Source organism: Eurosta solidaginis, chromosome 4, assembly GCF_040869045.1.
Source record: "Eurosta solidaginis isolate ZX-2024a chromosome 4, ASM4086904v1, whole genome shotgun sequence".
Classification (NCBI taxonomy): domain Eukaryota; kingdom Metazoa; phylum Arthropoda; class Insecta; order Diptera; family Tephritidae; genus Eurosta; species Eurosta solidaginis.
The window spans coordinates 29,659,141-29,670,784 of record NC_090322.1 but is presented as its reverse complement, the minus strand read 5'-3'; the positions used below and the strand labels follow the sequence as shown (position 1 = coordinate 29,670,784).

The 11,644-nt window shown below is 35.8% G+C and overlaps 1 protein-coding gene across 14 annotated transcripts in view; it reads right to left on the bottom strand.

Moving 5' to 3' along the window:
- The window catches only part of Proc-R (Proctolin receptor), a 107,354-nt gene that overhangs the window by 23,449 nt on the left and 72,261 nt on the right, over window positions 1-11,644 (bottom strand). Inside the window, exon 1 of one of the 14 annotated variants that reach the window (XM_067781116.1) lies at window positions 5,596-5,882. The exons of the other annotated variants lie outside the window; for them this stretch is intronic. The gene's annotated coding sequence lies outside the window, so the exon portion shown is untranslated. Of the gene's footprint in view, window positions 1-5,595; window positions 5,883-11,644 lie in introns of those variants that run through there. 14 annotated transcript variants of the gene reach the window in all.

The window sequence follows — 11,644 nt, the reverse complement described above, 5'->3', positions numbered from 1 at the left end:
TTTCAAAACAAATGTTCACTTAGACAATTTTCCGATTCCTTCCCCCAGTTTAATCCCATTAATCAAGGTTTTTTTTGATAAAAGCTTCGAAAAGCTGCTTGCAGGATAATCACTCAGTGACGCATTTTCTTAGACAGCAATTAATAGAAATCGCTATAAATCTAATATTTTTTTATTATTAAAGCCCATGAATCGATAAGCTTTTGCCACTTTCAATCTTTTACCTATAAGAAATGGACGCATCCTGCTTTAAGTTCGAAAAGAGAGGCCTACATACAGGCAACAAACAATGTGGGGGTACACTTCTCACGTAACAAACATTTCTACCTGGAATATTCAATGGAGCTCCTAAAAGCTTAGAAGGCCGCGAAAAGACAACTGTGGTGGTTAATTAGCAGCATAATAGAGGGCTAGGGGCAATTTAAAGACAAAGCGTAAAAACACCACGATATGCTTTCCTTCAGTATTCTATAAACTTCACACAGGGAATAACACAGCACAGCACAGGCCAAGCACTATTTAGTAGGCATATTGCATGTGATGTATCAGAAGAAACTTCAGCTCAATTGCGATAGAGGCTATCGCTTGTCAGACATCTACGGAACCATGCCTTTACAGCAACTGATAGCGCAGATGGCTTTTATGACGCTGTTGCAGCTTTAATAATTATATCAGTAGGTCTAGTTCTGTGAAAAATGTTTACAGATCTCAAGCAAGGTACAGATAAAAGGTGGGTGCATTTTAATTGTCATAGGTTGTGCTCACAACTGCAACGGTTCATGCAAGTTGATGTAAATTGGAACGATGTTCAATCAGTCGTTGTCAAATTTGGTTTGCAGATAAACCGTATTTGGCGTTGCGCCATCTGCAGTGTCATTTTTTATTTTTAACTCTGAATATCGTTTATTTAGAACTCAGCAACAGTTCAGAGCTAAAAATTACACCAAAGATGCCACCACATCGAAACCAGTCTGGCTTCAAATTAAATTTGACAATTCAAATTGAATCAGTTAGGGTCGATCCTAATTGTTGATGTGACCATTAGCTCTGCTGTAACAACAAACTTAACCGTAACTATAACAGTGGTTGGGATCTGAATATTAACCGTAATCTTTAGCATATCGTTGGCCCGATCTTTGCTTTTTCCTTTCAATAGTAGTTTTTCTTTCCCTGCTCTATCCTTCGCTTCACTTTTCTCTTTATACTTCTTTTTTAATTTGTTTTGTTTTGGTTTATGTAAACTCACTGCATATTTCCATTCTTGCATAATTGCGCTCAATTACTCAACCACAATCAAAGGTGATAACATAGCCAAAAAATCATTTGAACATGTTTCACGTCACATGGCCCATTATGAATTATTTCATGTAACGGAATATGCAAGATTGTGCTAATTAGTTATAACAAAAAACTATTCAATTTGATTAACTGTCACAGCTTTACATCAGTCGTATTTGATAATTAAATAATGGGCAAGTCAAGCAATGTTTGCATCAAATCACATGATGCGCATCATATGACAATATTACAATCATATCATTAGGTTCTGACATAGCACTGGAAATAAAGCGAATCAAATTGTTAAAACCTATACACACTTTTCATGTTGTACTACATAAATATTCTTTGCAATTTATAAACACATTTCTGATTCGTCTATTCTAAAGTAAAATCAAAAATAAAAAAAAACACAAGATGCGATATACTTTCAAAGAGAATTTAGGACGAAAAAAAGAATCAAATTTGCGTCGTGCGCCTTTTTAATTTTTCCTACAAATTGGCAGAACTGGGCTTAAATATTTTACGCTGACTCCGAACGGCATCTGAAAGGCAGATGAGTTTTTGCTGGGTAGCTTTTCATAGTAGAATCACACGCAGAGTGCTTGCCAAATTGTTTCTAAATTTTTGATAGTTGAGCCCGGAATCTTTGATGTGTTAAGCGGTGCACGATGCCACCACACCACGGCGTTGGTTTTACATTATTTTTATAGCGCAAATAGAGTCATCATTTTATAGTTAATTAAAAGTTTCTTTTCTCCTTTATAAAGCTTATATTTGTATATTTTCATTTTATTCAGTGCTTACATATAAAAAATTATGTGGAAAAAAATAAAATAAATTTTCGCCTCATAAAATGCTGGAAATTCATCAATGCACCAAATTTATTTACATTTATCTTCCTGTTAATGGCAAATGAGCTTTAGTATTTGTACAAATTTTGCAGTGTCGACTTTTTGTGAACAAATTTTTAATATAATTTTTTCTCTTTTTTTGAAATGACTAAGCGACACATAAAATATAACTCAACGTGTTTATTTAAGATTCACTTTTCTTCAAAATTCTTTGTACACATTAAATTTTATATTAGCTTAAAGAAGAAATTTCATGCATATAACAATATTTAAACATATGGACATAACAATTTTTATTGAGTGCACATCGAGTTGTGAATTATATATTTTTTTCTTTTTTTTATGAAACAATTTGCGCTGACAGCTTTCTTTTATAAACTTTCATTTAATTCGAAAATTCTTTGTGCGACTTTTTTCAATTGATTGGCAAAAAAGAACACAGTGCAACAAAATTTTAACAAACTGTTTGTTGCCCAAATCATTATTATTGATTATGATAGGATTTTCCACGTCAAGTTCAAGTCTGATCTTCGAAATTTGTGGTTTGATCTAATTTTAGCGGCCGCTGACTCGATTCAGTAATGGCATGGCTCATTATCGCACACCATACTGAATTCGCTCGAATCTTGCACCTACTCTTTCCAACGTTGAACAACTGACCTTACTAAAGCAGCCAGTGTGCGCCTCAAAACGGACCGCTTTGTCGACCAATAATCGATTGAAAACATTCCAGACATGGATATTTCGCCGAATGAATGTATGCGCCTCTTGCATTTACAAAATCACGGATTCGCATTTCAGTTTCGCAATTACATGAGAGGCTTTCTCATTTACAATTGCTTATTCCCATTTCCTTATGACGCTTTCTCTTTTATATAATGAGCCAGTTCTATGTAGTATGAACTATGTTCTCTACGTCGGAAAAGAATTTACCTCAGACGGTCATACTCTTGTTAGTGTGTTACGTGTAAAAGGTGGTTCCACCGTTCGGGCTCTTCTGTGTTAGAACCCAACGTTCGTTGCTCCGAAATTTCCACAAAAAAGGCTTTGTCATTTTCAAGTAACTATCCTCAGCTACAAATAACATCTACGCATTTCCATTAGATGGTTAGGATGGGCTCCGGGAGTTTAAGTAATGAACAGGCAGATTTCCTATCCAAGCAGATTGCTATAACAGGTCTAGGGTGCCCCTGTGAACCCACAAAGGCGTACACTAAAGAAAACATAAGTAACTGAGAAACAAAGTAGTTCAGATAACACTGGCTTGAATGCCCGGGGCAAAGACAGGCTCAGTTGCTTGAACTTCCTGCTACGAGAGTATCAGCCAAACTCACTAATCTAAGCAGCGAGGACCTACAAAGTCTCGCTGGATATTATACGGGACAAAATAGACTACTGTATCACCTAAATTGAATCTATTCATTACAGAAATCTCTCACGCTGGAGGATAAAAGTCCGGTTCACATTCTTTTGTAATTTTTTTTTTTTAATGTCATATTAAGTACCGCAAAATCGAATCACCTGCACGCTGTATTTTGCTTTGAATATCAATTACATTTACAATTTTTTTTTTCAGAACTCTAAATCTGGTTGTCATATTAATAAGACGCATTTGGAGACAGTTGATATAAAAATGGTAAGTCCAATTATATACTATTTCTATTGGAAAAAATTAGCTTTCAATTGTTTATTACCTAAAAGGGATTTCAGAGAGAAATATAATAACTCAAAAAATATATACTCAAAACCAAAATCGAGGCTCATTTGCTTAATGGGACTCTCAAATATAATATTGCTTAACAAAATGTTTAAAACACAATTGAAAAAGAAAAAATATTTAAATTATCACTAATTTCGAACTGAACAATAGGCCTCACATATAGCACTTGTTGCACTCTCCCTTTTCGACCTACTTCTTTCAATTTCCATTCACCCTGTTGTTGTAGCATTCACCGTCTTCCATTCCCTTTCAGCCTTCATTCTCCCTTACGCGTTTTTGATATTTTATTCACGCTTCCTCTAAACAATGCTCTGCATACTCGCACTACTACATTCGCACTCACTCCCATACTTTCTTGCTCTCCCATTGTTACACCCAATCCCATTCTCAACTCAACTTCCATCCCCATTCTCATTCCCAATAACATTCCATGCCACTTCCACCACCATTATCATACTTATTTCCATATTCGCACTCACTTCAATATCTCCAAATGCCGCGAATGTAATATACACGAAACCATTCTTTTATCAAAAAGAACTCCCGGATATGAAAAAGTTATAATCAACTTGGAACAATAAACTTGGAACTAATTACGACCGCCAACCGTTTGGCCCCAGGATACTTTACCGTCATTGAACTGTTAAAAATAAAGTATTCAGGATAGTGGGGTTCGAATTGTGCCTGAAATAGTGGTACATATAATCCAAGTTTATGGCTTCAAGTTGCACCATCTCTCGTCATATCAACGTTATTGTTATTGTAATTACATATGTAGAGTTTAATTCTATGAATCAATGCGGGGATAGTGCTTTCGTATTTTTGAACCATGCATATGGATGTATACATGTTTTCTGGTGCCATATGCATACAGAAGTAGTACAAAGGGATTAATAGAGTATGCATGCTCCCTGGTAAACTAAAAGTGTTAAGAAGAAATAAACATGCATTTAAACTTGCCTTTTTTCATGCCTCAATTATTGATGTTTCAGGCATACATTTACAACTGGGCTACTTTGCTACTTCCAGAGATATGCAGTATAAAAATTACCATTAGCATTAAGATTCCTTATGCTCGTTAAAGGTTTTACCAAGCTTTAGTGATCAGATATGAATTCTAGAGAAATACATTATTTAAAAAGGCATTGGTATGGGAGGTGCCACGCTCTATTTTTCCGCTCTCTCCCATTCTGCATGCGTAAGAAATTTGTCTCAGCTACGTTTAAAAAAATTTACCTCAATTAAGCTTAAACAATGTTGCCAACAAATTTCACACAAATTTACTCAATAAATTTCTATACAAAAGTTTTAAGATTTTTCTCACTTCATTATCAGCCCTCACATATTTGAAAACCACGCCAATCGTGCACAGCATCTGTTTTGACCCTACAATCCGGAAATTTCTTTTAAGAGAAGAATCGTTTCTTTAAAATATTTCACTTTTGCCCTCATTGTTGCACTTAATCCTTTGGCATGCTTTGTATGCTCTCGCTCAATACTTTACCATAGAAACACATATGTTGTGTGCCAATTCCCGTTACATGTGCCATTATTTTGCTATAAAATGTGTTGCCTCCTTTCAGGCGCAGAGCAAAATAAAAAATAAAAATGAAAATAAAGGAAACAATAGTTTTCCGCTGTCCACATACACCAGCATTTGTGTGCTTTTGGGTCCATATGAACTCATTCTTCTTCTTTCACTTTTATCACAAATACATTTATGATGTGTCTTATTTTACTTACTTTATGCGCCTGTTTGTATGCTTCTTAGCTCGTTGTATATATAAGTTATGATTATTACTATTTTTTTCTTTTTGTGATTGTATTTCTTATGTTGTTGGCGCTATTGTTGGTTATTGTTAGCCCAGCTCTCTTTTTGTTATGATGGTGTTGGCAATATTTGTCTAATTCAACATCAGCAGTTTAACAAAGGGGTCCCAAAGAACATCGCCCATACAACACGTTCATAAACCGCACAATTTGTGTGGTCTTTTTTATGTTGTTGCTGGTGCTTTTGTTGTTATGGCTATTGTTGTGACATAAATGTCTTTTTATTATATTTGTTCGACAGAGAGCAAAATGGTATACTTAACTTAGATGCACATATGTGGTTATGTCTAATATGTTGATAACTTATTCGAAAGTTTAATAAGTCGCTTGGGAAAGTTTGAGGACAATGGTCATTGATATGATAGTCCTGTTGGGGTGTGTGGCTTATTTCTTGCAAAGAAAATAATTTTATCTTGTGAGCACCCTTAAGTTTGCTAAGAATTATTATGTGAGTGCAACAATCTTATGTATTGTCATGGATATTAGCATCCCTAAGCTATACCATCACTAAGGCGATGCTAAGCGATGTTCAAGTCAATAATCAAATCATGTATACACATATATAAGGCAGCCGAGAGATGTCACACACAGATGCATTTACTTATACGCCTATGTGTGTGCGAGAGACTGTAAACTACAAACTCACATACATCTGAGAGACACTAAAAAGTAGAAAATTGTAAACAAGTAGAAACTATATGAGAACTATAAACACTCGAAATAGTTGGTAAGTTCTGGAAATAGAAGAGCCTAGATGTATGCAGCGTAAACTATAAAAGCGGCACAATCGAGTAAAATGTAATTCAGATTGATTTGAGTTGTCAAGCAGTTGGATTAAGACGATATCTAGCGAGCAATAGCAGTGTTATTTTGAATAGTAGAGTTTCATTGAGCTATCAATCAGTGTGGTTATTAAGCAAGCTATTCGTTGCACAGTTTGTTATTGTGAAGTACTTTAATAAAGGCCATTTTGCATTATTACAAATTGGAGTTATTTATTCAACAGTTTAGTGATTCGAACTTAGCAGAGGATTGCAAATAAGAGGATTTGCAAGTAAATTCGTTACAATTGGTGTCAGAAGAGGAATTGTTGAATAAATTCCGAAGATTGGGAATACAACTTGGGCATGGCAAAGTTCAGTGAATTGAAGATCCAGCAACTGAAAAAGGAGTTGGAGAACCGTGAATTAAATACAACCGGCAATAAGATCGAACTTCAAGCACGGCTACGAGAGGTAATGGAGTCGCAAGTAATTGATGTGGACGAGTTTGTCTTTTATCCTGATGGGGACGAAACAACAACAAAAATTGAAGAGAAAAACGAAACATCGCAGACGGTTACCAGCACAGACTTGAACATGATATTGGCTGCAATAACTGCTCAAACATCGACAGTAACATCCAAGATGGAAGCGCAAGAGGCACGTATAACAGAAATGTCATCACAAATATCCACCAACATGTCATCTCAGCTGGAATCGCAGGAGACACGCATAACATCCAAGATTGAAGCACAAGAGGCACGCATAACAGTACAACTCGAAGCACAAGAGGCGCGTATATCATCAAAACTCGAAGCACGTATGGACGAGAAAATAACGCAGTTTGAGGAAAAAATCGAAGCCGAGGTGGATGCTTTGAGAGGTCGTATACAAGAGTTGCAATTAAACCGCCCAGCTGTTTCAGCAAGCAATACAAAGGTAAAAACACCATCTTTTGACGGTTCTCTTCCTTTCCAGGTCTTCAAGCTACAGTTTGAGAAGACCGCAGCAGTGAACAACTGGAATGCGGAAGATAAAGTTGCTGCACTGTTCGTGGCATTGAAGGGGCCAGCAGCGGAAATCCTACAGACGATTCCCGAAGGAGAGCGGAACAATTATGAAGCATTGATGGCTGCTGTAGAACGACGTTATGGAAGCGAGCATAGAAAACAGATATTCCAAATTGAGTTGCAAAACCGCTACCAAAAAGCAAATGAGACATTGCAGGAGTTTGCTTCAGATGTTGAAAGGTTGGCTCATCTCGCAAATGCGGACGCACCCGTGGAATACACCGAGAGGGTAAAAATCCAAAGTTTTATAAATGGCATACGGACGTACTGAAACGAAGAAAGAATGCAAGGGTGGTTTCAAGCCTACTGTTTTGAAGCGTCGGAAGGATACTGATTATGCAAAGGAAATCCGTCCAGCGCAAGCTCTGCGAAGTAGTTCTTCATTGGTCAAGCAACAGAGTGCGAGGGAACGATCCAGGATAATGAGTAGTAAGATGAAACACAGGTACGACAAGGAAAATAATTCGAAAGGTTTCTTGGCGGGAGATTTGGTACTGTTATACAACCCTCACCGGCGGAAAGGTGTTCCATCCAAATTTCGGTGCAGTTGGGAAGGCCCGTACAAGGTTGTGAAGAAGATCAGTGATACCATCTACCGCATACAAAGCATTGAGAAACCACGGAGTAGAAGAGTGGTACATTTGGCGATGCTAGCAGCGTTTAGATCGAGAGATTTGTCTGATCGGGACGATCAGACTTAGGTGGAGGGCAGTGTCACGGATATTAGCATCCCTAAGCTATACCATCACTAAGGCGATGCTAAGCGATGTTCAAGTCAATAATCAAATCATGTATACACATATATAAGGCAGCCGAGAGATGTCACACACAGATGCATTTACTTATACGCCTATGTGTATGCGAGAGACTGTAAACTACAAACTCACATACATCTGAGAGACGCTAAAAAGTAGAAAATTGTAAACAAGTAGAAACTATATGAGAACTATAAACACTCGAAATAGTTGGTAAGTTCTGGAAATAGAAGAGCCTAGATGTATGCAGCGTAAACTATAAAAGCGGCACAACCGAGTAAAATGTAATTCAGTTTGATTTCAGTTGTCAAGCAGTTGGATTAAGACGATATCTAGCGAGCAATAGCAGTGTTATTTTGAATAGTAGAGTTTCATTGAGCTATCAATCAGTGTGGTTATTAAGCTAGCTATTCGTTGCACAGTTTGTTATTGTGAAGTACTTTAATAAAGGCCATTTTGCATTATTACAAATTGGAGTTATTTGTTCAACAGTTTAGTGATTCGAACTTAGCAGAGGATTGCAAATAAGAGGATTTGCAAGTAAATTCGTTACGGTATAAATTCCTTCTAATTCAGTAGGAAGAAAGTTGTACTTCATTGAAAGCTCCTCTAGATTCATTTATAATAAATTAGACAACATGGAATCATTAAGCTATTGTTATTTTTGGTGAAAGATTCAATGGTATAAATTTTAGTTGAGTTTTGAATGCACAGCGTTATATTTATCTTGCGGCCCTCTTTCTTATCGGCAGCAGCTTCTTAGAAAATATTGAGCATAACGATCTTTTTAAATATCAGACTACAACTTGAGGTATATAATGGTAGTGTTGTACGCTTATCAAAAATTTGAATACATAAATATAAATCGAGGAGTTCGCGGTTTCCGGAACACAGGAAGCTTTTCATATAAATAGGCTTGGTAAAGCATATGAAGGATAAGTTCCGCGAGAGGGGAGCTCATTCTCTTTCGAATTGTACTGAAAATAACTTTAACTTCTTGTAGATGTTCGGTCCATACCTTAGGTCAATAGTAGCCGCACATTTTATTTCCTTCATGCTGTCTTCTCTTCATTCAACTGATTTGAACAAATTTTCTTTGTTCGTTAAAGGATGAGCAATACTTCAATTTAATTTAATGATCTCAATTATCCCACTTGTTGTGTATGAAATTGTTGCTTTATTTCTGTAACATATGCATTATTACTTTCGCTTGTAATAAGATATTGTAATAATCAATACATTGTAAGTGTTTCATATCTACGTCGTTGTATATGCACATTAGACTGGGTCGGTCGATAAATAAACTCCAGTATTCCGTCTGTCATAACGCTTTGTATTCAGCACTACTTTGGTGGTAGAAATTAACAATTCAAATTACTCGCATACTTCACTTACAATGACTTAAATTATTCGATAATACGCTGATAACAAATAAATACAAACCCAATTACAAATTTATTACTTTAAGAAAAGATATCGGCAGCTTTCGATTTGTAATCGCTAAATTTTCGATAATAAAAACGGATAATAAACCGATAACATGTCGATGAATAATCAACAACTCATTGGTAACCTTTGTTATCGAAATCAAATTTGCAAAACTTCGATATCAAATCGATAACTCATCAGTAACAAACGGTTAACACTTCACATATTAATAGATATTAATAGATAATAAGCCGTCTGGTTTCGATTCCGGCTTCACTTTTTGTTTCGTGTTTGACTTTTACTTTTTCCTTTCCTCTCTTCTTCTTTTTTTCCTTTCGTTTCCTTTTTTCCCCTTCCTTTCCATTCCTTGCCTTATCTTGATTTCCCGAACGTGACGTTATTATCATCCTCATCTTTATAAACATTGTTATACCGTTCATTTACTTTCTTCTGTTTAATTTTTTCCTCATTTTCTTCTTTTTCTTTATCGTCTCATTTTTTCTTACATATTTTAACGAATTTTTGTGATTCTTGATTCTTCTGTTATAGTTCGAACCACTGAACTGTCGAATAAATAACTCAAATATTCAGTAGTGAAAAATGTTCTTTATTTACACTACTTTGGTAGTATTACTTCACAATTAATTTACTCGCGTACTTCTCTTATAGCATGTTAAAATCAAACTGAAGGATAAGTCCTCAATTGGTGCTACTTTTATACTCTCAGTTGCCCTGTTCGCCTATTCCTCCTAGGGTCACGACTTTTCAAGAACACCTTCTCGAACAGTTCCTTATTTATTTCTCATTTTTTAGTCTCTTAGTTGGTTATTTAGCTATATAGATGTATATGTATGCGTTATGTAATCCTCTATCCGTTTTTGTGCATTTATTTACTAGCAGCATAGTGACGGATCGAACTGCCTACATTCGCCACAATATGATCGATTTCTGTCTTCGTTGATTTCCACTAATTCACTCGCTGTCTTATTTCACTCATATGAGCTTCACCCATATATTGCACCCACATTATGCTACAGTGTGTTGACTATACTTACGCTTACATTCTGTATTCCCCCATAGAGTGAGTTTAATTTGAAGCTTATTTTTTGAAGCTACCTTTCGCCAATCTTTTGCGACCAAGTCCAATGCACAGCCTCTCTTTCAGAGGGCATATATTATCAAGAAAATTCTTACCCTTTAATTAAACAGTTTTTGTATTCCACGAAATATTAAGGCATGATGAAATACGTAATTCTCCTTCATCGTAAAACAGCGGTCTATAGCAACGTCGTGAACTTATATAAATGAATAATGTCACAAAAATTCAAGGTATATCAAAAACTATTGATATTGTAACGAATTTCTGCGGTATTCCGATTATTTTTCACCTTCTACTAACGTTCGAATCGCTGAACTGTCAAATAAATAACTGCAATATTCAGTATTTCAAAATGGTCTTTATTTGGACTAATTTAGGAGTAAAACTTCACAATGACAATTATACCTTAATAATAGCGTGTTTAAATCAAACTGATTACTTATTCCTCAGCTTACGCTGCTTTTATACTCTCTTTTGCTTCGTTAGCATATTTCTCCTAAAGTCTAGACTTTTCGCGACCACGGAACAGTTGTATCTGATACTTGGTTATTTAGCTATATGCGTGTGTATGGTTGAGTAACAACTTCTGCTGTTAGCTGATGACTACATATGTGTATGTGACTTAATCTCTTTGCTTTGGCCTGCTGGTTATGTGTGTGAAATATTCTTCGTCGCTTTCTATAAATGTATGTGTGTAAATGGCTTACTTTGATGTGTTGACATACATAAGTGTGGCCGCTTGCTTTACTGTTGTTGTGCATTTATTTAGTAGCAGCATAGATTTGTATAGAACTGTTAATATTCGCAACAATACTATTAATTTGATTCGGGTAATACTTAAGAAGCTGC